General features: G+C 32.5%; 1 long non-coding RNA gene across 1 annotated transcript; it reads right to left on the bottom strand.

Annotated features, from left to right (window-relative positions):
* Positions 1–1242: 1242 nt before the first annotated feature.
* LOC128164128 (uncharacterized) lies at positions 1243–6063 on the bottom strand. The gene is made up of 3 exons (XR_008240903.1): positions 6030–6063; positions 5685–5855; positions 1243–1455 (listed from the first exon to the last, which is right to left on the bottom strand). It is a non-coding gene; the product is annotated as an uncharacterized LOC128164128 (long non-coding RNA).
* Positions 6064–6426: the final 363 nt, after the last annotated feature.

The raw sequence follows: 6426 nt of genomic DNA, 5'->3' as shown, positions 1-6426 counted from the left end.
TAATTTACGTTTTAAGGTACACTTGTAATTGGTTTCAGAGCTCTGTGTCTAACAGGAACATCTAGCTTTACTCTCGACATTAACGGAAGACTCACTCGTTGCTCTGCAACGAGCTCTGCTCTAGTTCCCCTTATGTTCGCATTGGAAATCTGCGACGTTCAATTTTCTATGAATACACTTGGCCAATTCATGCGCCTTGAGCACAAATATATTTATTTTTGTAAGATTAAATGAAACTTTCGGTCTTACATAACCAATTCAACATGTACTTTTGAAAAACAATCGTTGACATTTATCTACTCCTTAAGGTAACTCCATACTCGTTAAAGTCTCTGAAGAAAGTTGAAAAACCAAACTGATTTCAACTTAATAGACTTAAATTTCATCAATTGTTAGAAAAAATATACATGTCATCACACTTTTTGAGAAGTAAAATTTTTGAAGGCAGAAATTTGTTTATCTTGTTTAAATTTATTGTCAACTTTATCAGAAAACTACACCTACAAAAATATTTTAAAATTAATCGCTGGGATAAGAAAAACTATGGCATTTAGACATACAACAGAAAGAAAAGTCAGAAAAAGAGTTATTTCCCCTGAGCATAGATAAAATGTAGAAAAAATTGGAAATTTAGGATAAAATTAAGCTGCGAAAATACCTTGAACTTAACAGTTATTCTAATTACATCCATGTGATTATATAAAAAGTATGACATCACAGAACACTGGATCTACTTTAATAAGAATTTTAAAAACATGTTTTCTCCAGAAAGTCTCTGGCACTATATTTTTTGTCGCGGAAGCGAACTAAATAATATGTTAATATTGCTGTTCCATGTATGTTTCATATCTCTGACTAAGAGCGTAAAAATGGCTTTAAAGCGTCGATACACAATACAAGTAGACATCAGTATGAAAATATAAATATAAGCACTGAATGCTTGTTTATGGATGTCGTCGGTTCTATGACACACCAAGCGGTGCAGACAAATTATCATACCGCGCGATATTCAATTTAACTGCAGCGCTTGGTGTGTCATAGGACCGACGACATCCAGAAACAAGCATTCAGTATTTAAATGATTATTGGTCTGCATCCAATGAGTCATTGCAATTAAAAGACGTGTGTCTTGCTTGTGATATATAGACTTTGCTATTTCTTAGATAATAAAAGAATGTTTGAATTTAAATAAAAACCATTCGAAAAAACTTATGAAATTTATTTTTACAACACGTCACATTTCACAAATAACATGGTAGTACGAGTCACCAGGTCCTCCAAGAAACGTGTTGTCTTTATCAAAACTCAACTCCAGAGGCGGGCGACTGGGATCGCTAGCAAAATCTCTATAGTTTGGTCCAATATAAGGGAGGTCATCCCCATCGTCAGTCAACCAAGGCGATGAGACAGAGGTTCTCGTTCCTTGTATCCAAATACCGTGCGATGACTCGTTAACTGGAGGGAAATAACAAAACAAAAAAAAAAACTCTAGAACAAATAAATTGAAATATTATGTTCTGCCCCTACATCGTAATAAAGAAAAACGACCCCACTTTTAAGAATTTAAAATGTTAATTTGTTAATGGACGACGAGCGAGGCACGACGACGGACGAACACATAGCAATAGGTCACCTGTGCGACTCATGTTATTTTAAAAATATAAATCAAACTTTTCATTTACTCAAGGCAGCTAAAAAATATTGTTATACTTTCATGTTAAATACTGAAATCTGATTGGTTAAGACGCAGTTAATAATATTTACTATTACCCTCAGCGTTAGCAACGCACTTGGCAACGGGTAACATTAAAAAATATTACATGCGCGAAAATTATGCGCGTACGGTTCGCTGTAGAATTCACGTTATTCCTATATAAAAGCAGTAAAATTTTCTTAAAAATTTTAAAAAAGACATTCAGTATAACAAAATAAATAGTGCCTGTTTGGGAGGATAACAGTTGAAATTGACACCCCTCGAAAACCATTGTCAACCTCCACTTTGCGTCGGTTGACAATGGTTTTCTCGGGGTGTCAATTTCAACTGTTACCCTCCCAAACAGGCACTATTTATATAATAGCACCTGCCGTATAATATGATCAAAGCAAAACCCGCATTTCAGTGGCGTTTGTAATATAGCGTTCTCACAATACAAATATAAATGTGTATAGTGTTTCTTTTGTTACAGTAGTAACATTCTACATCATCACTAGTGTACAGACATTGTGCTCAATTATTTTCAATGTCAAAGTTTTAAGTTTCACAGGTCAAGTATGATGCCCTTACCAATACTTTTTGAGAGTTGGTTTTAATCAAATCTCCTATGCTGTTACGCTGGCGAAACGCGGAAGTAAAACAGTGAACTAAGCACACTCCATGAATGGAAAACCATCACCGCTGACAAGACATATTACTTAAAAAAAAAAATCGATTTATTCGATAAAATGTATTCAGAGGCATTGTATTACAAGAAAACTTATTCATAAATAGTTTGATAATAGTCGTATTTTAAATGATACGAACAATTTAGACATTTTTTGTAGTCGTATAAAAAAAAATAATCATACGCCAGTTAGCTTTCATTGATTACCACAGCGCCACTTCTAACAGCGGTAGCGTTTTGTATCAAGGACAGAATATTTAATCTAAAGATAGAAACAGTAATGGTTTTTAGTATTTGGTTCGATTACTGATACGCAATGTATTGTAAATTTTGACGACTTTATCTCTATTTTTAAGTATTGCATAACACTATTCATGTGGGATTCTCCGTCTATAGCTCAGAATTCGTGTGGAAAAAACCCCGCGTCAATTCATATTAGAAACAAATATGTGTGTAATTATTTTAATAAAGTCTGACTTCTTGTCATGCAAAATTATATATGTTAACTTAAAAGGAGTATAGTTTTTGGAACTAACATTTTTGGGAGTTGATTTTTAATCAACTTTCCTATGCAGTCACTCGGACAAACCGAAAGTGAAACAGTGTTTGGACCTCAGCACAAATCATTGCTCCTGACAAGACTTAGTTCTTGAAAATAATTGATGAATTCGATGTAATGTATGCTAAAGCATTGTTTTTCAAGGAAACTTATTTACAAATACCTTAGAAATAGTCAGATTTTAAATGGTACGAACAATTTAAACATTTTTTGTAGTCGTATGTATTCCTACGCCAGAGTTCAATATAGTCTCGTTCAACTCGACGTTCGGCTGTCTCCGTAAACCCTTGTCGGAGATTTACGGTGTCAGCCGAGCGTTTCGTTGAACGAGACTAGAGTTCAATATTGCTTGGATCCATACAATTTTCGAGAAATATTTCTACCACTGATACATAGTTTGATTGAATTAATTTTATCCTTAAATTTTATTTAACATGATTCATATGGAGGTTTCGCGACATTCTAGTCGAAAAAGTTGAAAAATTCATATTATAAAAATATGCGCTATTCAAATTAAAAACTACGTATACATGTACTTGTCATGCAAAATAACATATCATTGAAAACATCGACAAAATCAACTCCCGTCAGTTCTTCAGTACTTTGATTATATTATGTTTCGAGTTATGAAAGTACATTCTAGCTTATTCTTTTGTATACTTAGGTATTTGCTGATGAAAGGAAAAAGTTGCAGTGTTCAAAAGCTTTGGTTAATGTAAAAAGTGTTGTAAAATGATGTACTTTTTTGGGATTACTTTTCTTGTGGGAAGGTAGTTTTAGCATACGTTTAATTAATAGATGTACAATATTTTTAGTTATTTGTTTTCTATTTCATACACTCATAACTTTTTTTTGTATGCATCTTTTTTTCCAAATCTAAATTCTTATTGTTCTAAATATATTTATTAAAGGGACTTGGACAGATTTGAGCTCAAAATCTAAAATTTTATTTTTTCAAATTTAATGTTTAGAATGGTTAATATGGGTACTTTTAATGCTTTATCAAAACTTGAAAGTCAAATATTAAGTTATAACCAAGATACAAAGTTTGAAAATCTTTGTTTTGTAAACAAAGCTCAAGCTTTGTTATGGTTTACATATGTGTTTTATTGGTATAAGTCTCAATCAAATGTTGCTTTTTTCTGTTTATCATATTATCTATGAACATACTGAAACGGTTTACCTTGTTTTCCACGAGTCATTTGGTCAAAGAAATGATAATTCCATACTTTACATTATTTGTAAACAAATATAAGACTCGAGCTTTGTTTACATAACAATGATTTCTTACCTCTATATCTCTCTTAAAACTTGACTTCTAACATTCAAATGTTGAAATTTTGGTCAATCATTCAAAATGAGCAAGTAAACCATTTTAAACATAAAAAAAGAAAATGTCCTAAAATCGTGTCCAAGTCCCATTAAAAGATTCTGTAGCAATGTTTATATATCCGTATATCTACTCATTTGTATACTTTCTTGATGTTTAAGTACGTTTGTCTAGATAAATTGTTTGTGCATTCTAATCATGCAATGTTCAAAAGCCGTCATATTTCATGGGGTAATTACTTCGCGGTTATAATATTTTGAATATATTTTGAATCTCCAATAGCAAATGCAAATCAGCGGAGGGGGAGGGATGGCCAATATATTATACGGAAATAATATGTAAAACCCTATCTTAAATGTAGTTTAAAAGTACATGTAGGTGAGAAAATGGGGGGAGGGAGGGGGTTAACAATATTTTGCATTCATGATGTTTTGAACCTCCTTTCATATAGCAAATAAAAATCAGACGTAAGAAGGTCTGTCGTCATATTATGAGACCCCTCTCCAGTAAAAATTGAAAATAGGTAAAGAGTTGGGTAATATTTCGCGGTCATGATATCTACATCTGTCCCGGCTGCTAATATCTTGAACCCCTGTCCAAGAGCAAATGAAAATCAGAGAGGGGTTTCCGGTCATAATATTTTGAACCCGGGGTTTTAAATTTTATAGAGGAGTGTTCAATATTTCTCAGTAATATTTAGAATCCGGGTTCAATTTTTCTCGTGGTTCAAACTACATCCCAATATTATATTAACTTAATGAATAAATATTGGGTTTTTTCCTTCATCATTTCTTTCTAATTTGAAATTGGTGAAATATCTTAATCCACCTAGCTTTGTATGCAATTTTGACTTGCAATTAATTATAACGTTAACTGTATGTGAATTGAAATTACCGTAAGCAATTCTTCAAAATCGTTGTTTTAGCATTCGTGGCAATATGATAGTGTTCGAGCAATCTCTTGAAAACAATTGCTTCATACACATAGATATTGTCAAAAAGAAAACGGATGTGTTTTTGATATTCAGGTCTTTGTTGCAAATTCAGAGAATTTAAAATTATGTATAAAATACGACAGATTTCTCATTCCGTCAAACGCTGTTCTTTCTTCAATATTTTTTTTAATGTAAAAAGGATCTTTTCTAAGAACTAAATTATTTAAGTTTCAGAAAAATGGACTATAAAAAAACTTTGGCGTCTTGGTTTGCACTTCAGACCTAGTAGTATCTGGGATAGTTTTTACACGACTTAATTTACAATGAACATGGCATTGTGTCATTTTCCATGAACGGTATTCCCCAAAATGTCGAAATAAGGTACTTTCAATCAAATATTACATCATATTAAATCCAGCACCTCTATGGTTTACTAAATCTAGCCTTAAAAAAGAAATCAATAAATATCTAAAAACACACCTAGTATGGACAATGCTACAGAGGCCTTCAACGCCGAGTCAATTAGAAGTAATTGCCCGCCATCTTTAGCACATCTCTCTCTTGCAAGCCTCTTAGGTCCTGGATTGTCCTTCGAAAAACGGAAGCAACTCAACACAGGGTCAATCGTGTACCCTGGGACAGTACAAGACACTGAAATTTTAAAATGAAAAAATGTTCTTAATAATGAATTTTTGTTTCAAACAGTGTTTCACCGTGGCTGACGCAAAACAATTCCAAATTCTCCTTTGAATTTGGGTCTTTTCCGCCCGTGACAGGGGCTGATGTTTTAAGAGATTACAGTGTATAATATGTCTAGACACTAACCTTCATCACAGTTTCCACCTTCACAGTGTTTTTGTGTTTCGTCGTTTTTATCTGAAAATTTAAAGCAGGCATTAAATAAGTAAAATAATGGTCGAGACACTTAAACAAGTGTAACTAAGCATAGTCGCCTTGGATGGATACCAATATCTAATATATATCATGCAGTTTACATGTATTTAAAAATCGTCATTATAATATAAAACATAATATTGGCTTTTGTCAAGTTTTCATTTTGAATTGATGTATGCTATAAAACGGTGTTTTTTTTTTAAATAATTTAAGAGTTTTCTTTTATATACAAAGTTCTGTACAGCAATACTTATTCGCGGGCAAAAAAATGGTATTTTTTTCACAAAGGGGATGACTATGAGAAAATGTTTTCTCTCTAAGATCAATA

The sequence above is a fragment of the Crassostrea angulata genome, chromosome 9 (assembly GCF_025612915.1).
Source record: "Crassostrea angulata isolate pt1a10 chromosome 9, ASM2561291v2, whole genome shotgun sequence".
Lineage (NCBI taxonomy): Eukaryota > Metazoa > Mollusca > Bivalvia > Ostreida > Ostreidae > Magallana > Magallana angulata.
Note: the sequence above shows the minus strand (reverse complement) of the source record. Positions and strands in the feature narration are given on the sequence as shown.